Source organism: Narcine bancroftii, chromosome 11 (genome assembly GCF_036971445.1).
Source record: "Narcine bancroftii isolate sNarBan1 chromosome 11, sNarBan1.hap1, whole genome shotgun sequence".
NCBI lineage: Eukaryota > Metazoa > Chordata > Chondrichthyes > Torpediniformes > Narcinidae > Narcine > Narcine bancroftii.
In genome coordinates, this window is record NC_091479.1 from 53,400,092 (window position 1) to 53,424,036 (window position 23,945).

Genomic DNA, 23,945 nt, shown 5'->3' on the forward strand with positions numbered 1-23,945 from the left:
TTGTCTGTTTCCATTGTAAAGAGGAAGGACACTTTAAAAAGGATTGCCCACTGCAAGCCAGGGACACACGATCCTATGCCCTGATGGAAGCAGATTATGAATAGGGGGGTCACGGTTCTCAGTAAATACACACTGTGGGGCTGCACGGAGAACCATTACTTAATTTATGCATAGGACCCCACAGTGACAACATGATATTTTTAGTTGATTCTGGAGCAGCCCGATCTAGTATTTTACACCAACCAAAGGGGGTTAAAATAGAAGGGACAATGATAGTTTCGGGGGTGGGAGGAAGAGACTTCACATTCCCTGTATTAAGAGAGGTCAGAATCCAAATGGGAAATAAGGTAATAGTAGAGGATCTTCTACTACTTCCCCAGGCTGGAGTATGCTTATTAGGACGAGACTTACAGCACCAATTGGCTATCGGTACCAGACCACTAGAATCAGGCATCGGGGTTCAATTTTATATTTTAAGCGAGGAAGATCGAGAACTTATCAATCCAAGAGTATGGGCAGAAAAAGGCAATAGAGGAGTTTTAGACATTCCTCCCCTCCAAGTTACTTTAAAAGACTCGCAACAAACAATTAGAAGAAAACAGTACCCAATTCCTATGGCTGGCCGCAAAGGTGTCCAGCCCGTAATTGACCAGCTGCTTAAGGATGGTATACTCGAACCTTGTATGTCACCCTGTAATACCCCGATTTTACCTGTCCAGAAACCAGACGGTACCTATCGATTAGTACAGGACTTAAGGGAGTTGAACAAAATAATTCTCACCCGTCACCCTGTTGTACCTAATCCCTATACGATCATGAGTAAAATCGATCCCCATAGTAAATGGTTTAGTGTGATTGATCTCAAAGATGCTTTCTGGACCTGTCCGTTAGCAACAGAAAGCAGAGACATGTTTGCCTTTGAATGGGAAAACCCTTTTACTGGACGTAAAAATCAATACCAGTGGACTGTCCTTCCTCAGGGCTTTACAGAATCTCCAAATTTATTCGGTCAGGTCCTGGAACAGATACTAGATGAGGCTCCTCGGAGAGACAATTGTCAGCTAATACAATACGTAGACGACTTGTTAATTACTGGAAAAACATACGAATTGGCTAAAGAATTTACTGTTGCACTTTTAAATTTTTTAGAAAAAAAGGTCTTAGAGTGAGCAAATCCAAATTACAATTTGTTCAATCAGAAGTTAAATACTTAGGTCATCTGGTAAGTCAGGGAACTAGGAAAATAAGTCCAGAGAGGAACTTAGGAAATTCCTTGGCTTAGTGGGATTCTGTAGAATCTGGATGGAAAATTATTCTAGCCTTGTCAAATTTATTTACAATAAACTCACGATTATAGAAACCGAAGCTCTAGTCTGGACAGACGATGAGATTAAATATTTTGACTTCGTTAAACATAGCCTTACGCGTGCCCCAGTCTTGGAACTACCCGACTTAAATAAGCCTTTTGATTTATATACTAATGCCAAAGGAGGTGTAGCCACCGGAGTACTAACCCAGGACAGGGCAGGCTATAGACAACCAGTGGCTTTTCTATCAAAGATTTTAAACCCCATTTGTCGTGGCTGGCCAGAATGTGTACAAGCCATCGCAGCCACTGCTGTTTTAGTTGAGGAAGGACGGAAAATTACTTTCGGCGCCCCTATGATAGTTCACACCCCTCACACAGTCCTCAATATTCTCTTATAACGTGCTGGGAGATGGCTCACAGACCCTAGAATTTTAAAATATGAAACGATCCTAATGGATAGGGATGATTTGACCTTGCTCACGACTAAAACCCTTAACCCAGCAGCCTTCCTCATTGCTCCAAATTTGGACAATTCCACATATGAATTAGAACATGAGTGCTTAGAAGTCATAGATCTACAAACCAAAATTAGGGAAGATCTAACTGATGTCCCTTTAAAAGAAGGTGAAAGGTGGTTTATTGACGGCTCTTCACGATGCATTGCAGGAACTCGCTATAGTGGGTACAGTGTAGTGGATGGGAAGCAAGGACTAGTGATTGAAGCCGGTCGCCTCCCTGGTCATTGGTCAGCACAATCCCGTGAATTATACGCCCTATGTAGAGCACTCCACGGCTTAGAGAACAAAATAGAGACTATCTACACTGACTCTAAGTATGCTTTTGGTGTAGTCCACACCTTTGGGAAGATCTGGAAAGAACGGGGAATGATAACTGGTAAAGGACAGAAGTTAGCCCATGAACAGTTAATTGTCCAATCCCTAGATTCTCTGACGCTCCCGACTGAAATAGCCGTAGTACATGTCCGAGGACATCAAAGTGGTGACAGTCCTGAAGCTCAGGGCAACAGACAGGCTGATGCAGCTGCCAAACAGGCTGCACTTGCGGAAAATATTCACATCCACCTATTACTGCCCACACCACTAGAGATTTAAAAAAAAAACCATCTTTTCACGGGAAGAGGAGGTCTCAATGAAAGATCAGGGATTTCGCCAAACTGCCGACGGGTTGTGGTGGACAGCAGACGGACGTCAAGTCCTTAACAAAGCATTAGCCCGCCAAGTGGTAGATCAGCTACACCAACAGACACATTGGGGAACTCAGGCGCTTGTTGGTGCCTTTCAACGATCTTTATACTGCTCCGGTATATATACAATTGCTAAACTTACTACTCGCAGCTGTCCGATCTGTCAGAGAATCAATAAGAAATCTATGCGCCCTGTACTGCCTGGCGGTCGCGACATAGCAGTTCGCCCGTTTCAACGCATACAAGTTGATTTCACAGAACTTCCTAAAATTGGTATTTACAAATACCTTCTAGTCATGGTAGATCATTTTACACGATGGGTTGAAGCTTTCCCCACCCTGAATGATCGAGCTACCACTGTAATCGGAATACTTATTGAATCTGTGATTCCAAGATATGGTCTGATTCAAACCATTGATTCAGACCGAGGAACACATTTTACCTCTCAGGTTCTCCAGGGTGTCTGCAAGAAACTGGGAATAGACTGGCAACTACATACCCCATGGCACCCCCAAAGTTCAGGTCGAGTTGAAAGAATGAATCAAACTTTGAAAAATCAACTCACTCGACTTCATGAAGAGACTGGCCTCTCCTGGATTAAATCTTTACCATTAGCCCTGCTTAGAATTCGCACAGCCCCTCGTAAAGACCTTGCAGTCTCACCATACGAAATGATGTTTGGATTTCCATTTATGGGATTCCACACTGATACCCCTATCACTGAGGCTAATGATCAATACATTTCAAAATTTCTACAGGGTCTTTCTACTTCTATACACGACCTGAAACAGAAGGGATTATTAGCCCAAACTCCACCCCTGGAATTTCCTATCCATTCTATTAAACCTGGTGATTGGGTTTATGTCAAAGCATGGCAAGATAACCAACTGAAACCTGCCTGGGATGGTCCCTACTGTGTACTTTTGATTTCAGACGCTGCCGTGCGAACAAGAGAAAAAGGCTGGACCCACATCCAACGGATTAAACCAGCTATCGAACCACAGGATCAAGACAGTCAAACTCAACCCTCCACCTGGCGTGCAGTGCCTCATCCTTCTGACCTGAAACTTACACTACGCCGTGAAAAAGTGCCGTAATGTTGTTTTTATTCTTTACAAGAATTGTTTAATTGTTAAACAATTGTTTAATTGTTGCTTCTCCATTTCTGGGACATCACTTAATTACTCACAATGTATTAAGTCCTCCTGGAATAGGGGCAGCAGAGGTCACAATTTTTTTCCTTTAGAGTTTAGACAAGGTGTAGATTTAGTTTTTAGCCATAGTAAGATATGTTTTAACAAGGGATTTCAATACGGGCCAGGGGACCAGAACAGCTGTAGAGACCATCACTTAACTTCCCACATAGATATTAAAGGTATGAGTTCTAAACCTGTAGCACAAAGAGAGCGATATGACACAGACACACTGAATGTTAGTAACCAATCCACCTGTCAGAGAGAGAGAGAGAGAGAAGACGTTTGCTAATGTACACAGACAGGCTTCGACTCACAACTTCAATTCTACTCAGACTGTAACACACATCTCTAATCGTAATGCACAATCCTCCCCAGACTGGTCTTTTCTCAAACATCCTTTGGGTTCCGCCGGCATTTACAATCCTTACTACTGCATCGTTAAGGGAAGTTCCAGTTATAAACGGCAACAGCGGCTACAGATCGCTAACGCTCCTTGCCATCTGAAACATCTAATCAGACTCCATGCAGCCTTGGGCATTATCATCCAACACAACACAATGGCCCTGAGGTTACGGGCTGAAGATAAACAACGTTTACCAGACACACTTCAACAACACCGCCTGCCTCTCGATTACAGCTTCGCTGCTGAACGCAGCACTTGTGAAAGACTCCTTAAAGACACTACTCACAACGGGCAGGCGGTTAAGAACACTTCTTCAGGACGTCAAAAAACTTCCCATGCCCAGGGACAGACTTTGCAACCTCGGTCCTCTGTGGGATGGACTGGACTTTTCACCGGTTACTGGAATCTGATACTCGCAACCCTTTTAACAGCTGGACTCATTACTCTCACCATCTTACTGCTTCCCTACATACAGACTGGTACACATCGTTTAACTCATCAACCCTTTCGTCAGAACACTTACACCCAAAGGATGTACGATTCCCAACATCTTTCTGAGGACATGGAAACTGCTATCCGTTTATTGACCAGCTGGGAAAACCGACAAGTTCCACTTTACCGCATCAGTAATACTGATCTAAAAGAAAACGGAGGATTGTGAGAGACCAGTAACACTGAGATCAGTAACACTGATCATTGCGTGAGATCAGTATTACTGATCTAAAAGAAAAGTGAGGATTGTGAGAGATGAGAAAAACTGACATTGCAATATGAACATGAAGAAATGAAGAAAATAAAATTGATACATAAGTAAATGAATGAAGCCAGTGCAAACAACATGAGACATGGATATTAGAAGGCAGGAAGCTGACACTGTCTGAGTAAGATAAGAATCTCCTACACCAGCAAGTTCACTGAATGAGGGAGAGAAGGACAGACAATTGAGAATAGAAGTAGAGTTAGTCTGAACGAGATAAGGGTCGCCAAGCACCAGATAGAATTAGCAAGGCTTGCATAAATAATTAGAAGACCTTAGACAGTATTAGCAAGTTATACATATATAATTAGTAAGCCATACAACAGATTTTTCAAGTATGCATATTTAACTAGTAAACCCTAGACAAGATTAACGAACCCTGCAGATGAAGGGACTGTAGCACTGAGAGTCGGGAAGGTGTGAATGGGGACAAGGGCTAAGATGTGAATAAGGACAATGGGAATAATGGCATAAGAAGACACCGACAGGATACCCCCTGGTCCTCCAAGTATACTGAAACTGCACGTAGGCAGGAAGGATTGCCTCTGCCAAACCCATCCAGGGGGCAGTAGAATGTAAGGGGGAGGGTATTCTGATACTGAAATTTACTGTATAAAAGTTGGGTGAGCCCCAGTGTATGTGTGTATTTCCAGGGTAAGGAGAAGCACCCAACTTTGCATTGTTGTTGTAATAAATGTTCTTTGTTCTCAATATTTGTCTCGAGCAATTTCTTTAAAGGTACTTCTATTTCTAACAGGACCTACTCTGGATTTCACCAATCTTTTCCTCTTGACATATCTATAAAAGCTTTTGCAGTTGGTTTTTATGTTTGCCGCAAGCTTACTCTCGTAATTTATTTTTGCCCTCTTGATTAATCCCTTTGTCCTCCTTTGCTGCATCTTGAACTCTTCCCAGTCTTCGGATTTGGTACTTTTTTGGCCAATTGATATGCTCTCTCTTTGGACCTAATGCTGTCTCTAATTTCCCTTGTTATAAACGGTTGAGTCACCTTTTTTGGTTTATTTTTATGCCAAACCGGTATAAACGATTTCTGCAATTCTTCCATTAGATCTGTGAATGCTTTCCATTGTCTATCCACCGTCAACCCCCCCCCCCCCATAAACACCACCCAATCAATCTTACTCAACTCCCATCACATACCATCATAATTCCCTTTATTTAAATTCTGGACCTTAGTCTCGGTTTTAATTTCTTCACTCTCAATGTCGAGTGTGAATTCGATCATATTGTGATCGCTCCTACCCAAATGACCTCGTACAACAAGATTGCTGATTAGCCCCTTTTCATTGCATACTACCCAGTCTAAAATGGCCTGCTCCCGAGCTGGTTCCTCGACATATTGGTCTAGATAACCGTCCCGTAAACATTCAAGGAACTCCTCCTCCTCAGTATTTTTACAAATTTGGCTAGTCCAATCAATATGTAAATTAAAGTCTCCGACAGCTGTTCCCTTATCTAATTTCTCTTTTTATGCCTTCCCTCACCTCTACATTACTATTTGGAGGCCAATATACCACTCCCACTAACGTTTTCCGCCCCTTGCTATTCCTCAGTTCTACCCATATAGATTCGGTATCTTCCGAGTTAATATCCTTTCTGTCAATCGTGTCGGTCCCTTCTCTCACCATCAATGCTACCCCACCCCCTTTTCTTTCTTGCCGATCCCTCCTAAATATCGTATACCCCGGGATGTTAAGTTTCCAGGCTTGCCCACCTTGCAGCCATGTTTCTGTAATCCCAATCAAATCGTATTTGTTTGTCTCAATGTCCACAGCCAATTCATCTACCTTGTTCCGAATGCTTCTTGCATTAAGATATAAAGCCTTCAAATGTGCTTTTTTTTACCTTCCCTGCTCTTTCTGATTTTTTTACTTTCGCTGCCCAACCTAACTTTTCCTATTTTATCTTTCCTGTCCTTTGCCCTATCATACAGGTTCCCATCCCCCTGCCAAATTAGTTTAAACCGCATCCGACGGCTGTACCAAACCTAGCTGCCAATATATTGACCCCTTTTGGGTCAAGGTGTAACCCATCCTTCTTGTAAAGGTCATGACTTCCCCAAAAGAGATCCCAATGATCCAAGAAGCCAAAACCCTGTCTTTTACACCAGCCCCTCAGCCACACATTCATTTGTCTTAACCTTCCATTATTGTCCTCAGTTGCACTTGGCACAGGTAGCAATCCAGAGATCACCACCCTGGCGGTCCTTTTTCTTAGCTTCTGTCCCAGCTCGCTGTAATCCTTTTTTAGTACCTCCTCCCTCTTTTTATCTATGTCATTGGTACCCAATGAGGCATGTACCAAGACATCCGGCTGCTCACAGTCTCCTTTCAGAATACTCTGGACCCGATTTGAGATATTCCCGTACCCTTGCACCAGGGAGGCAGCACACCATGCGGGTATACCTATCTGGCTCACAGAATGTCTTGTCTGTACCTCTGACAATGGAGTCCCCAATGACCACTGCATTCCTCCTCACCTTTTATCACCTTGATCCTGAATGTTGAATGTGTAAGTTCATGTAATTTCCCCGTCTCTGTCGGTTTCTCCCTCCTAATTAGAAGTGTAGAGACTTGCCTAACATATCAACCCTGTTGTCCTGTTTCCATCCCCGAAATAAATGTGTGCTTTGTACCTCCGCTTTGGTCTGGTTCTTCATCTGTGGGACCCACACGAATCTGACAACAATGGAGGAGGGGAAGCAAAGTATGTCAAAATGTGTTATTGCCTATGAACAGAGGCAATAGAATATTAAATTTATGTTATGACAGAGTATAAGATATTTTGAAGACGCTACATGGAAGAAATTCTTCAAACAATTAAACACAAATACAGAGAGGCAAGTGGGACCTTCTTCTGTTTTCTCCCACTTAGATCATTCTTAAGAGAAAGATAGGGACCAACATTGACTCCACCTAAAATTAGTGAAATGGAACAAAGAGTTGGATGGGAAATACACCCAAAGTTATCAATGAAATGTACGATGCTCTCCAGAGAGAAAATCCAAAACCAGGATAGCAGAGGTCAGGAGAAAGATGGGAGTCGGGCTTGGATGTGACGATTTCAGAAAGAAGCTGTTCCGAATGGTGTGAAGATTGCAATATACAAATTCAAGAAGAAATAGGGTCAGGATTGTGTCAAGAGTGTTACAAATATGATTAATGCCAGATATAAAAATAAAAATCTCCACATCAATTCTGCTATACTACATATAAATTAAATGGACTTATCTCCAATTATTCCAAGAAATGTTTTCAATGTAATCAGGTGATTGAGACTTTTCTTTCCATTCGGTTTGGACCTGTGTAAAAGTGGAAGGATTTCAGTCTATTATTAGGCAAATTATGAAGATTAAAATACAAAAGGATGTGAGAATATTTGTGCTTGGTCAGAGATATGAAGCAGATACAAAACTGAAGTTGAATAAATATCAAAAACATTTTCTGAGTCCAGCCATAACAGCAGTGAAGAAATGTGCAGCATGAACGTGGAGAGCAGAGAGTTGTGTAACGAGAGATGGGACATTGAAATGAAAACTGTGTCACCATGTAACCATATAACCATTTACAGAGCAGAAACAGGCCATGTCGGCCTTTTGAGACCGCACCGGTTCACTACAACAACTCCACTAGCTCAATCCTCCCGATTTCCGCCAATATCCCTCCAACCCCCTCACCTCCATGTACACATCCAACCTTCTCTTAAATGACAGAAGGGACCCTGCCGCAACTATCTCATTCGGAAGATCATTCCATTCTGCCTCCACTCTCTGAGTGAAGAAGCATCCTCTAAAATTTCTCCAGAAGTTTTGCCTCCTTACCATTAACTCATGGCCTCTTGTTCCAACCTTCCCTTCCCTCACGGGAAAGTGTCTGTCTATGTCTCGTCTATATATTCCTTTCATAATTTTAAATAGCTATATTGTCCCCTCTCATTCGTCTATGTCCCAATGAATAAAGTCCCAGTCTCCTTAATCTCTCCCTGTAATCCAGATACTGTAAGCCAGGCAACATTCTTATAAATCTCTGCACCTTCTCTACCTTTTCTATATTCTTCCTATAATTTGGAGACCAGAACGGAACACAATTCTCCAAACATGGCCTCAGCAGTGCCTTAAACAGCTGCACTCTAGCCTATGCTATGATTTATGAAGGCCAGCATGTCATATGCCTTCTTAACCACCCTGTCTACCTGGGAACCCACGTTCAGTGAACTCTGTACCATAACTCCAAGATCCCTCTGTTCCTCTTCATTACTCTACCCCCTCCCCTTAACTGCATATGTTCTATTTGTATTTTTTTTTCCAGAATGCAGCACCTCACACTTGTCAATATTAAATTCCATCTGCCATCTTTTCCAAACAAACCAAATCCTTTATTCCAAGAAAATCTACCTCACTGTCCACCACTCCCCCTATTTTCGTATCGTCTGCATATTTGCTTACCCAGTTAACCACACTCTCCTCTAAATCATTAATATTAATGATAAACAACAAGGGACCCAGCCTCGATCCCTGAGGCACTTCACTTCTCACAGGCTTCCAACATGACATATAGTTGTCCACCATGACTCTCTGCTGTCTATCTCCCAGCCACTTCTGAACCCATCCCACTATCTATTAATCCCTAATGACTGAACCTTCCTAAATAACCTTACATGCAGCACCTTATCAAAAGCCTTACTAAAATTCAAATAGATCTCATCAACCATCCGACCTTCATCCACTTTTCTTGTCAACTCTTCAAAAAAATTCAACAAGATTCATCAAACATGACTTTCCTTTCACAAACCCATGCTGGGTGCCCCTGATCTATCCCTGCCTATCCAGATATTTGTACATACTATCTCGAAGTATACCATCCATAATCTTCCCCACTCAGAATTCAAACTTACTGGCCGATAATTACTTGGACTCCACCTACTGCCTTTTTTGAACAACAGAACTATATTTGCAACCCTCCAATCCCACGGCACCACACCCTCCTCCAGTGATCTTTGAAAAATCGCTGTCAGTGCCCCCGCTATTTGTTCCCTGACCTCCCTTAAAGTCCTGGGAAAAATCCCATCAGGACCAGGAGACTTATCCACTTGAATTGACCCAAGAAGCTCCAAACCTCTCACTTTACTAATCCTTATCTAATCCTTATCCATAACTAACCCCTTTGCCTCTCTTATCTTGTATAGCCCAATGTCCGTTTCCCTCGTGAATACAGACGAGAAAAATTTGTTCAATATTTCTCCATCTCATACGGTTCCTGACACAGTTCACTGGTCCCATCATCCAGTCGACCTATTCTATGTTTAACCCTCCTTTTACTGTTTACATATCTGAAAAAAGCCTGAGGATTCACCTTTGCCTTATTATCGATGGACACCTCATCCCTTCTTTTTGTCTTTCTAATTTCCCTCTTCAAGTTCTTAAGAGTATGTCAAAATGATCACTGGATCCGAAGTTCTCCCTAACGCTCACCTCCGTCACCTGCCCCATTACATTCCCAAACAACAGATCGAACACTGCTCCCACTCTAGTTGGCGTCTCAACATATTGCTGCAAAAAGCAATCCTGAACACAATGCATAAATACTAAGCAATCCTGCCCTTTTACTGACTGCATTTCCCAATCAATATTTGGAAAATTGAAATCCCCAACCAACACCACCCTATTTTACCTGCATATCCCACCTATTTCCTTGCTCATTTGCTCTCCTGGTTCCCTTTCCCCATTTGGAGGCCTTAAATAATACCCATAATAATAACCTCACCCTTCTTATTTTTCAGCTCTAGCCACACTGCCTCTCTTGACGAGCCCTCCAGTCTATCTTGCCTCAGCACTGCTGTAATATCCTCCCTGACATGTAAAGCCCACCTCCCCCTCTTAATCCAGCAAAATCGTGGAACATTCAACTGCCAATCACAACCTTCTTTCAACCATGTCTCGCTAATGGCCACACATCATAATGCCACATGTCAATCCACATTAATTCTCGCTTTAAAATAAATACAACTCAGGGATCTCCAACATCCTACCTTCTGCATATCCTCCTATCCACCATTCTCACAATTTTCACTGTAGTATCTGTTTACTACTTCCTGCTTTTCCTCCCTCAAATTATTTAAACTTGTCTCTTTCCTTATCCTACTAACCCTCACCCTACTGTCCTGGCTAACCTGAAACCCTGTCCCTAACCATACTAGTTTAAACCCCTCGTGACAGCCCTAGCAAATGCCCCCGCCAGGAGACTGGTCCCTCTGGGATTAAGATGTCACCCATCATTATGGTATAGGTCCCAGCTTCCCCAAAAAAGGTCCCAGTTGTCCAAGAATTAAAACCCAGTCTCTGACTCCACCCCTTGAGCCACATGTTTAACATCCACCTAATCCTAGGTGCTCGCTGGAAGTGCTAGCTGCCTGATGTTACTCTCGGAATAAATGAAACAGGAAGGAACACAGTGCTAGCCTGAAAGAAAGAAGTTATCATCTGGAGAACCCTGATGGGCCAAGTTTTATCAGCGACACATTGAGCTGACTAATGGTGGTAGCTCAGTTGTGAAAATCCTGGAACAACAAATCTCTCTCTGCAAACCTTACAGAACTTTCCTGAGTGGCAAAGCCTGATGAACTTTATACATGTTCAATTCCATGCACAGTATTAGAATTGCCTACAACCATTGAACTTAGAAGAATGAGAAGTGAGATTGAACTGTGAACCAAATAACTTTTCTTAAATTTACACACACATCATACACATGCACTTAGACTTAGAAGGGGATTAAGGTTAGTTAAGTTAATAGAGATAAGTTAAAGTTTGATTCTGTTTTCATGTTTAAAGATAATTAAAAACAACTTATCTTTATATAACTACTCGTCCTGGTGAATGTCTATTGCTGCTGGGTTTTGGGATCCTTTGGGCTCACAACACCACAGTCTGGTGACGTACATGGACCTCCTTCCCACTCCATCCATTTTGGACCCCCACATGAAGAGGGAAACTGCTCTGGTAATAGCCAGGGCAGAGGTGTGTGGGATGGGCCACGCCTGCATCACACGCAGCAGTACCGAGAGCACCTTGCACCTGATGACCAGGTTCTTCCCCATTACTGAGAGGGAATGTCATTCCCACAGACCCAAATTCTGGTGAACCTTTACAATCGGCTCTGACCATTTTTTTGTTGCATGCCTCGGCCTCTCCAAGCCAGATCCCCGACACCTTCAGGTAGTCAGATCTGACTGTGAAGAGGACAGCGGACTGATTTACCAAAGTGCATTCCTCGCTTTTGTTCCAGTTTACCCTGGAACATAGATTTGTATACTTCCTGCTCCAGCCACTTCCAGACTTGTGTACAACTCAGCCGGTCTCCCAGAACTAGGGGGTCTCTGTGCTGCTCCCTGTCTCCTGGAGCTGGGGTTCTCTGCACTGTCCCCATCTTGCAGATCTGGGGGTCTCTACACTGCTCCCTGTCTCCTGATATTGTTGTTTTAATCTCCACCAGTCCCACAGCACAACCCTGACCCCTGGACGGAATGTAGAGGCACAGAGGGATCAGTGAAAATATGGCTAGTTTTGCCAGGGTGGGGTCCATACAGGAGCCTGATAACAGCAGGGAACCCGTGGAAGGGGGATGGAGGGCATTCGATGGTGCACCAGCAGGACACTGCTGAGGGTGCAGATTCCCTCGGGCTCTCGAGGGTAGAAGGCGCAGGTTATTCCAATGGTTTAGGTGAGGCCAGGGTCCAAATTAGAGCTGGCGCAGGTCATCAAGGGTCGACATAACAGGTGCCTGGAACTGTCATGAGGATACTAAGGGCTGGTAGAGGTAGGTAAGGAGGGGGTAGTTGTGTTCCGACGAGGGATTGATGAGTGAGGGGCCACATGGATGGGACTTCGAGACAAGGGGTCTCTGATTGTCCAGGGATGGGGCCTGTAAATAGACCCGCAGACATCCAGCACACAGCATCTTTGACCCACTACCATCAGGAAGGAGATATGGAGGAACAAAATCAGGCTGCCAGACAGGGAAATAACTTCTTCCAACAGGCCGTGAGATTGACAATGAAATGCGAGTTGAATGGGTCCGTGGAATGAAAAGGATGAGAGTGATATGGACTGTTTGCAAGCAGCTTGGCCATCAGAAAAGAAGGGCCAAAAGGATGGTTTCGGAGCTGTCTATCTTGTCCACACTTTTGAGTTGAATCCTTAAATAATTCATGACAGGCAGGACTATCATTTTAGATGGAGATTTTAGATTGACACATGCAGCCCGGGAACAGGCCCTTTCAGCCTCTGAGCCACAACCACTCAATTACACCAATGACCTACAAACCCCGGTATGTTTTAAATGGTGGAAGGACCAGGAGCAACTTGTGGAAATGCACGCAGACACAGGAGGAATGTACAACTCCCCAGAGACAGTGTCAAATTTGAACCCGGCTCGCTGGCCCCTTATCAGCGTTTTTCTAACCGCGACACTAACCTCACCACTCTCAGTTATTCCCAGGGTTCTTCCTCCTACTTTCCATGAGCTGTGATTGCTTCCAATTCCAGTGCCCTTGTTTCCATGAGACTCTGACCCCTGCCCAGTGACTCTGTCCCTAATGCGTCTCCCTGGCCAGATGATCACCAGTCTCTCCTGGCTCTCACCCAAATTTTCTTACCCAATTCCACCACCTACAACTCCCTCGTCATGGCCCACCCACTCGCCCACAGGGCCAAGGGTAGCAAGGTGGGGGAAGGTCCAGCCTGTAGTCACAAAGCTTGTCGAAGGACAAGTGAGAGCAGGAGTCCTGGGGCAAGAGGTGAAGGGCAATGTGCAGCCAGCTACACAGGGTCACAGCCTCCAGGGTAGGGGGAGAGAGAGAACTGGCTCAGATGGGACAGATGTCCCGGTGCCAAGGGTCAGGGAATTCCCCAGCTCGGTGAAGGTCTGGGACACTGCCACCGGCAAGGAGACTGGACCACTGCCCTCCCCACATCTCCACCATCTGGGGGTCCCAGGAGCAGCTCAGGTTCCAAGGCCTGTCAGTGGGGGAAGGGGGAGGTTCGGGAATTGGGGTGGGGTAGTTCTGAATGGTGATCGAGAGGATCGGTCCAGTGGGAGGACAGACATGACAGACATGAGGGCTGGGGCTTCAGGACAGGTCCCGTGGGGAGGCAGGAGCTTTGGGGACAAGCCGGTGGGGGACGATGGCTTTGGAAGTGGACCTGGTGGGGGTCAGGGGCTTTGGGGAGAGACCAGTGGGTTTGTGGGAGGACCTGTCGGGCAAAAGAATTAGTGACAGACCAAGTTGGGAATGGCATTGGGGATGGACTCAGCAGGAGATGGGATGTTGATGGACCCGGCGGGGATGCGTTTGGGAATGGATCCGGTGGGGGATGGTATTGGGTTGGATCAGGTGGGGGACGGTATTGGGGTTGGACCAGTGGGGGACAAGATTGGGGATGGACCCAGCGGGGGTGGGATTGGAGATGGACTCGGAGGGAGACGGGATTTTGGATGGACCCGGCGTGCACAGAATTGGGGATGGACCCGCTGGGGGACGGTATTGGGGACAGATTCAGCGGGGGACGGTTTTGGGGTTGGACCCAGCAGGGGACGGGATTGTGGATGGACCCGGCAGGGGATGATATTGAGGATGGACCTGGCGGGGTCAGTTTTAGAGATAGACATGCTGGGGGATGGACCCGGCAGGGGACTGCCCATTGACTCCGTCTTCAATGCCTCACACCAGCCGGATGATCACCGTTCTCTTTCCCAGGTCTCACCCAAACTTTCTTACCCCAATTCCACCACCTACAAACCCTTGTCATGTCCCACCCACTCACCCACAGGGCCAAGGGTAACTAGGAGGGGGAAGCTCCTGGCTGTGGGCACACAGCTCGTTGAAGGACAAGTGGGAGCAGGAGTCCTGGGGAAGAGGTGAAGGGCAGTGTGTACTGTAGCAGCTAGCTGAACTGGGCCACATTCTCCAGGATGGTGGGGGGAGAGAGAGAGAGAGAGGACTGGCTCAGATGGGATAGATATCTGTGTGCCAAGGGTCAGGGGATTCCCCAGCTTTGTGAAGGAATGGGACACTGTCAACGGGAAGGAGATGGACCACTACCCTCCCCACATCTCCACTGTCTTGGGGTCCTAGGAGCAGCTCAGATACCAAGGCCTGTGGGTGGGGGAAGGGGAAGGTTAAAGAACTTTGGTGGGGTAGTTGTGATGGGTAATCGATTGGAGAGGGTCCCAGTGAGGGAACTGGTCTGGTGGGAGGACAGACCTGATGTTGGGCCTTTGGATACAGGTGAATTGGCGTGGGGGACGGGGACAGGGACTTTTGGCTGGGCATGTTGTGGAACAGGGGCTTGTTGAAAGCCCTTGTGGGAGACAGGAGCTCTGGAGACGGTCCAAGCAATGGGTGGAGCATTGGGGATGGGCCCAGTGGGGAATAGGGGCTTTGTTGACAGGCCTGACAGTATTTTGGGGATGATCTCAGCAGGGGGAGGGGTTTGGGGACAGGCCTGGTGGGAGATGAGGGCTTTGGAGTGGGTGACAGGGGACAGTATTAGGGAAGGACCCAGAGGACAAAACCACCCCTGGAGCTCTGGTTCACCTCGGGTCACTCACCTTGGCCCACGGACGTGCTTTGATCTGCGGGAAGCTGAATTCGTTGCAGTTTGGGTTCATCTCCCGGATCTGCTCCCTGGATGAGGTCCGCAACACCTTCACTACTGGCTCGGGGTGGGGGGAGCAGGAGGGTGACAAGGGGAGGGAATGTAGTGTATGTGTACCAGGTCATGGACATGGGACGAGCCCTAGAACTGGGGTGGTGGTGAAGGCTGAAACCTTAGGGGCATTTAAGAGGCTCTGAGTCACGTGGATGAAAGAAAAATAGAGGGTTATGAGGGAGGAAGGGGTTAGTTCTTTTTATTTTGGTATGAATACTTCGGTCGGCACAACATCGCGGGCTGAAGTGCTTGTACTGTGCTCTCATGTTCTATGTTAAACGTGTCCTGTCAGTCTTTCAGCAAGCGGATATGTCGGGGAGGGACCGCTGCCGACTGGCACATTCCAGGCTGCAGGGGTACATGCTGTGGGATGCACGGAGGCTTGGCATAGCCAACACGAAGGCACTATGGGGATGGATCATAATCCTTCCATAACCGTGCACTGAGAGGCTGAGACCAAGGGGAACTCCTCCAACAGCAGAGGGGGGCAGTAACCACACGGTATCAAAGTGGTGGCAATGAAGGTAAATAGAGACATATGCAGCAATGTGTAGTGAAGGGAATATCTGGATACAACAGGTGGAGGAGAAAAGACTTGGAATGGTCTTCCTCTTTGTAAATAATTTGTAAATAAAGTCAATTTTGCGGGGTTGGGGGGAGGGGAAGAGAAAAGCCCGACTCAGTCAACTTTGCTTCATGAGATACATTCTCCGATCCAGAAAATCTATTCTGCACCCGCTCCAGAGTACAAGATCAAATTTATTACCCTTGGATAGCACAAGAACGACCTGATAAAACAGAGTTCTTGGGATAAACATACGCAAACACACAACCAAGCCCTCACACAACAGACAAATGATACATGTGCAGCACGTCCAGAAAAATTACTCGATATTGTTGAATAAATAGCAGAGTCGAGGAGTATTTGTATGAGCAGCTCATCAATCGTTCCACGTTCTCCCTGCCTGGAGGAAGAGGCTGTTCCTGGGCCTGGAGCTACTGGCTCTGAAATTCCTGGATCTCTTTCCCGACGGGAATAGCTGGATGATGCTGTTGGCCGGATGAAGGGGTCCTCGATGATTTTGTCAATGATCGTAGTGGATCACATTAATATTTCGGGTGGTGGGGGGCAGGAGGGTGTCCCCAGTGTTGCTCTAGGCCACTTTACATCCTGTGGATTGACCTCTGATCATTTTTTAAAAATATTATTTATAAATAAATCCACAAAGAATTCACACAATTACTAATAACACAAGTAAAATATAAATACACTTGTCATAGTTAAAAGAAAGAATAAAGAAATCCCCCCCCCCCCATTAAACCACCCCATCTCCCCTCCATCCCCTTGCTAAAAGAAAAAGAAGAAAAATGAGGACAAGGGACCCCCAACAGGAGAACCAATTACTTTAACGTTCCTTTTCAAAAACTGAGGCCTTAAGGAGAAAGGGAATGTTAGAGCCACCCTTTGTAAATATGGGGTCCATATTCTTCCACAATATATGGTTGAGGCGGCCTGCTCACCAGGACGAAAGCCAGTACACAAGATGGATGACAAACGCGGTGACTACACAGATCCTGAGGCAACCAATCATCTTCGTCCCAGGTGACATCCCGCACAGTGGGAAGCAATGAGCAATGGCGAGAACACCCACCAATCCGAGGCTGGCTTTGCCATCTCGAAAGACCTTTTATCAGTAGCAGGAGAGTATATAAGCAGAGCTGCCAGTTCAACGAACCAGTATTCGACTTCGACTTCACGGGTGTGTATCATTCATTCCACACATCATGGTGAGTGTGCTGGATATCGGTGCGAAGGAAGAGACTTTCACCATTGACCACCTCAAACCAGCACATCTGGACATTAGCAAATTCAGCCCCCACGACCCAGATATAGGCGACCGAAAGCAACGAACAGCGCTGGTTCGAGGGAGGTGGGGCATCATGCTAACTGGGATGCCACCCTGTACACAAGATGGCCAACGAATGTGGTAACTGTTCAGAGTCCACGGGGACCAACAACTTTCATACCAGGGGACAACGCGCACGGCAGGAATCAGCAAAGAAGGGAACACCGAACAATTGGAGGCCGGCATGGATGTGACATCACTCCAGTCGACAGCAGCAGGGAGAAAATAGAAGCAGAGCTGCGAGTGTAATAAAGGAGTCTTTGACTTTGATTTTTTGGGCATGTGTCCGCCTTTCCACCCATCACAGTAGCGTGCACGCTCCAATTTCACATCGAATGGTCTTGCTTATCTTACATCGGGAGTCACGTGTACAGTTTCCTTACCTGAAGCATGAGAAGTGCACAAAGATCGTCAGATTTGTTTCTGGGGTGTTTTAAGCAGGTGATAGAAGGAAAGTTTGAATGTGGATCTCTTGGTCGTTGGTAAAAAGGGAGATGACCTTACAACATTATGAGAGGACACAGCAGCACGGATCGAGAGAGGATAATGCAAAGGAGCCGAACACCAAGTGTCACAATTTCCCAATAACCGATCAGCTGCTTAGACTTTAAGAAATGTCTTCAATGAAAATGTAATATCCTTGGAATTCTCTCCGCTTTTGAAGGTGCATTTGAAATTGGGATCCATGGACTTGTGATGAGTTTATTGCCGTACCCACTCGTAGAGGGATCATATACATTGAACTTAGATGCAGATACTTTGAAAAAAGTAGCAGACATTAAATTGGAAGCGGTAATAAATATGAAGGAAAGATTGAGAATAAATAGTCTCCCTTGCAGTTGGGGTACAATGTATTGCTTGAGATCAGAGGAATCCTGGAGCCAGGACAAAGTGATCCTGTGTTTCCCAAGGATTTGATTGTTGTTGGATTAGTAAAAAGTGGAAGGGCCGAAGGGTCTTCTGATCCTTCGACTGCCTGATTTCTCTTCTGATGCTGATTGGGTTCACCTGTGTATTCGCTCGCTCGCTCGCTGATTGGTTGCTTCAGTTACGCGAGGCAACGGGTTGATTCGGTGAGGCCGTTATTTGATTGGACGCTGAAGTCGGGTTGGATTGATGGGCGGGTTCGCGGGTTGATTGGCTCTTGCTGTGAGGAGGCGGGACATTTGCGGCAGCGTCGTCTGCTCGGGGTCCGTCGTGTCGCCTCGGGCGCGAATGGGAGTAAGTTGGCGGAGGCGCCGGAACCTTCCATTGCCGCGCGGTCCAGGGAAAGCGGGCGACCCGCAACCCACCGGGCCCCACCGGGAGCGGCCGGTACCGGCGGGGTGTTTGGGTGGAGACGAGGCGTCGGTGCGAGGCCTGATGCCGCCGACAGGGCGAGACTGGAGGCCGCGGGGTTACTTGCAGCGCAAGGGGCGGGGGCAGGTGATTGGCAAGTCTGGTTTGCGCATGCGTGGTGAGTTCGCGCATATGTTGCAGATACGCATGTGCCGATTGAGGGCGACGAAGCGAACCCTTTGCGCAAGCGGCAACTGAACACTGGCGCATGCGCACAGAAATTAAGATGGCTGCCCCCAGCTAATGGACCCTGAGTCACAAAGTTAATCCTGTGACTTCTCGTTTGTCAAATCATTTGATTTTAAAAATAGGCTCTAAGACTTCAGGGCTCCTCGCACGGGGGAAATACCCCGACTTGCGACCATCGTGGACCCACCCTCCCCCCCGACTCGACCATTGTGGGACCTTTGGACTAAACTTCTTTAATTAAAATAATAACTGTTTATAAACTCCTACAAGACTTCAGGGCTCCTCGCACGGGGGCAAAACGCCGACTTGCGACCATTGTGGGGTCTGATTGATCCTTTGGACTACACTATGGTCGCAGGTCGGGGAGGACCTGTCGGGGTCATTGGGTCGCTGAGGAAGGGATGGAAAACCAATCCATTTTTTGCTTCCCAATGCTCATAGAATGTGTCTGATTCCATCCGTTTTTGCTGTTGTAGTATCACATTCTTCATAAAGTTAGATGTTATTTTTTAAAGTTGTGTCACCTGAACAATAATGCTCCAATCCTTCTGATCCTGACGTACCATGTGTTTAAAATGTAATATTTCTCAGTTACTTGATCGAATGCCTTAAAAATATAGGGACTTTGGTGTTAAAAATACAGAGTAAAGATTTCACCAATCCTTTTGAATTTATGATCTCTGGGATTTCTGGTCATGTTTTCTATTTAGGTTGGTGTATCTTGCAGACCTGTTTGGTTGCAGCAAGTAAGAAGTTATCCATTTGTAGCATCCGCTGCGGCAGCGCTACCAAATAAAGAGACATCCCACCAAGGTGAGTGCAAAACAAAGACTGGCTTTTCTGGTTTAAATTCCCCACGTGTGCTCACTGGCCCACCTACTTCTGGTGATGTACCCCTGACTTCCAGCATCACTCTCCAGCTGGCTGGCCGCTACGCGGAAGTGAAGGGCATCTCAGCCCGCACATGGTGCAAGGCCCAGGCTCCTTCTCAGTGGTAAAGGGGACTCTGTGCCATCTTGGACTGTCCGAGTGTTGCAGTGATTTGGCCTTTTATGCTTGCCCAGTTGCCTGGTGCGCTACAATATCAGCGTTGATAAGGGGGAAATTCTTTCAATGTTTTATTCACTTTTATTACAGAATTCTTCCTAGTATATCTGTGTAACATTGAAAGTTATGGGTTTTCATGAACAGGGATCATGATTTTACTCATAATTTGGTGAGCCAATGGATAGGACAGTTTTTGCTCATGCCCCATGGGAAGCAAAATAAAAATGAAGTGACAGAATTAGGAAGGTTTGTTGACCCTTCCTTTTAAGCAGGATGTCAGGATAACCTTCATGTTGCTTGCTGAATTAAAATGTGATTTGTCAGTTCTTAATGGCAGCTGCCATATTGGCATTGCAAGGAGAGATGGGAAATGGGTCAGGTCCTTGGTGGTCCCAGTAATGCAACGTAGAAAGATGTCACGGGGCTGAATGTGGTTTAGGGAGGGAGAGGGTATTAATTTTTAGGAAAAGTATGTGGCCAGCCACCTATCAATATTTTTTTATCAATTAGAAATTCCTGCTGGTAGAAGCCATTTCCTACTTTGAACAGGCCCAATGTCATTATCCAAGCAGATATTGTTAAGAGCCCAAAGGATCCCAAAACCCAGCAGCGAGAGACATTCACCAAGACAAGTGGTTTTTAAAACAGAAGTTATTTTTAATCAAATTTAATCATGAAAATAGAATTAAACTTTAACCTAACTCTATACTTAACAAACCCAAATTAACCCCTTTTTAATTCTAAGTGCACATATTTGTAATGTGTTTAAATTTAAGAAAAGTGATTTGGTTCACAGTTCAATCTTACTTCTCTTTCTTCCAAGTTCTCTGGATGCAGGCAATTCCACTGTGCACAGAATGGAATGTGTATACATTTCACCAGGATTTGGTGCTCGAAAGGTAAATGTTTACCGCTCAGGGTAGTTCTTGTAGGGTTTTTAGAGAGAGATGTGTTGTTCCAGGATTTCCACAACTGAGGTACCACCATTAGTCACCTCAATGTCTCACTGATGAACTTTGCCCCGTTAGGGTTTTCCAGATGGTTACTTCTTTCTGCAAGCTACAACAGAGTTCCATTCCTCTTATTCCAAACAACAGGAGTTCTTTCTTCTGCTTAACCTAGTGTTAGATAAACAAAACCTAGGAGTGACTTTCCTGTAAGCAGCCTGCCGAAAGGTACTTGTAGCCATCCTGGCTCCATTTCCAAACAATGGTCATTCATTTTATGACATCAGTTCGATTAACACCTACTTGTGAATGTGCATAACATTCTCCAGAGATCTTCAATATTTCTTCAGTCTTTCAAATAAGATGTTTTAAAATGTATGTGTGTATATGTATGTAACCTACTCTAAATCTTACCAAAATCCCAAATATTACCAAATTCTCCAAATATATTTATCCATTACAATATCATGTAAGGAGCATTTAAGAGACTCTTAGACAGGCATATATGGGTGAAAGAAAAACAGGGTTGGAGCGGATGCACAGCGCAGTATTACAAACCACCACCATCAGTTCACAGACTTACCTGACACGTCGCGGGCAAACAGTGCTGGGTACAAAAGTACAGTGAGTGGATCAGATGAAGCCACTGCCTAAAGGCACGGGGCACTAATGGCTCGTAGCTTTAACCAGCTGGTCCTGTGGACCGGAAGGTGTTCACTAATATTCTCATTGACAGGCAAAGAATAAAAGGTCTGTGTATGTCTGCAATAAACCAGTCTTGAGTTGACTACCTTTGTATGTGTTTGCCTTTATTTAGTAGCATCTACCGCAGTAGCTGCTACAGGGTATTATCTTTCTTTTCTTTGGCTTGGCTTCGCAGACGAAGATTTATGGAGGGGGTAAAAAAGTCCACGTCAGCTGCAGGCTCGTTTGTGGCTGACCAGTCCGATGCGGGACAGGCAGACACGATTGCAGCGGTTGCAAGGGAAAATTGGTTGGTTGGGGTTGGGTGTTGGGTTTTTCCTCCTTTGCCTTTTGTCAGTGAGGTGGGCTCTGCGGTCTTCTTCAAAGGAGGCTGCTGCCCGCCAAACTGTGAGGCGCCAAGATGCACGGTTTGAGGCGTTATCAGCCCACTGGCGGTGGTCAATGTGGCAGGCACCAAGAGATTTCTTTAGGCAGTCCTTGTACCTTTTCTTTGGTGCACCTCTGTCACGGTGGCCAGTGGAGAGCTCGCCATATAATACGATCTTGGGAAGGCGATGGTCCTCCATTCTGGAGACGTGACCCATCCAGCGCAGCTGGATCTTCAGCAGCGTGGACTCGATGCTGTCGACCTCTGCCATCTCGAGTACCTCGACGTTAGGGGTGTGAGCGCTCCAATGGATGTTGAGGATGGAGCGGAGACAACGCTGGTGGAAGCGTTCTAGGAGCCGTAGGTGGTGCCAGTAGAGGACCCATGATTCGGAGCCGAACAGGAGTGTGGGTATGACAATGGCTCTGTATACGCTTATCTTTGTGAGGTTTTTCAGTTGGTTGTTTTTCCAGACTCTTTTGTGTAGTCTTCCAAAGGCGCTATTTGCCTTGGCGAGTCTGTTGTCTATCTCATTGTCGATCCTTGCATCTGATGAAATGGTGCAGCCGAGATAGGTAAACTGGTTGACCGTTTTGAGTTTTGTGTGCCCGATGGAGATGTGGGGGGGCTGGTAGTCATGGTGGGGAGCTGGCTGATGGAGGACCTCAGTTTTCTTCAGGCTGACTTCCAGGCCAAACATTTTGGCAGTTTCCGCAAAGCAGGACGTCAAGCGCTGAAGAGCTGGCTCTGAATGGGCAACTAAAGCGGCATCATCTGCAAAGAGTAGTTCACGGACAAGTTTCTCTTGTGTCTTGGTGTGAGCTTGCAGGCGCCTCAGATTGAAGAGACTGCCATCCGTGCGGTACCGGATGTAAGCAGCGTCTTCATTGTTGGGGTCTTTCATGGCTTGGTTCAGCATCATGCTGAAGAAGATTGAAAAGAGGGTTGGTGCGAAAACACAGCCTTGCTTCACGCCATTGTTAATGGAGAAGGGTTCAGAGAGCTCATTGCTGTATCTGACCCGACCTTGTTGGTTTTCGTGCAGTTGGATAATCATGTTGAGGAACTTTGGGGGACATCCGATGCGCTCTAGTATTTGCCAAAGCCCTTTCCTGCTCACGGTGTCGAAGGGTATTATATTTTTCATAGAAATATCAAGATAAACACAACATCGTGGGCCAAAGGGCTTGTACCGTGCTGTAATATTCTGTTATTTCTGTTATTGCTTGACTTTGAATATCTGTTGTAATCACTGTGAGACTTCAATAATGTAGCAAATGTGCACTGCAACATTGCAGTCAGGTGTTTGTATCTCCTGGTTGACGAGCTTTTCTCTTTTTTACACAATGCCTGATAGTTCTGGTCAGTAAGAAAAGAAATATTGTGCATGTTGAATATGTCATTATGTCTGAAAGTAACACTGGAAAAGAGTCAGTAACACCAAGGTAAATAGCACCCTTTAGTGGCTGGTGCAGTTTCCTGACGGGCACAAGTTATCACTCAGTGGCGACAGTGATGTGAAAATGTGGGTAAATTATTTTGTATATGATTTATACATGTTAAAATTAGCTGTTGTTTGTTCCAATTTCAGGTAGGTGTGGTTGCAAAGTGGGTAAGGTTAGAAAATACTTGGGGATTAAAAACGGGGGCTTGCATTTGATGGTGGGAAAGTCAAAATGGAAACTCAGAATAAGGCTCATCTGATTTAGCAAGCCACTGGCTCTTATACTTCCACCAGAAGTGAATCTAGAATTGAATTTTGAGTCATTTACGGTGGGTAACTTCAAAGTCTGTTGATTGTAAGACTAAATTAAGAGCCCTTTTGCCTCTGGCTATACTGAAAGATT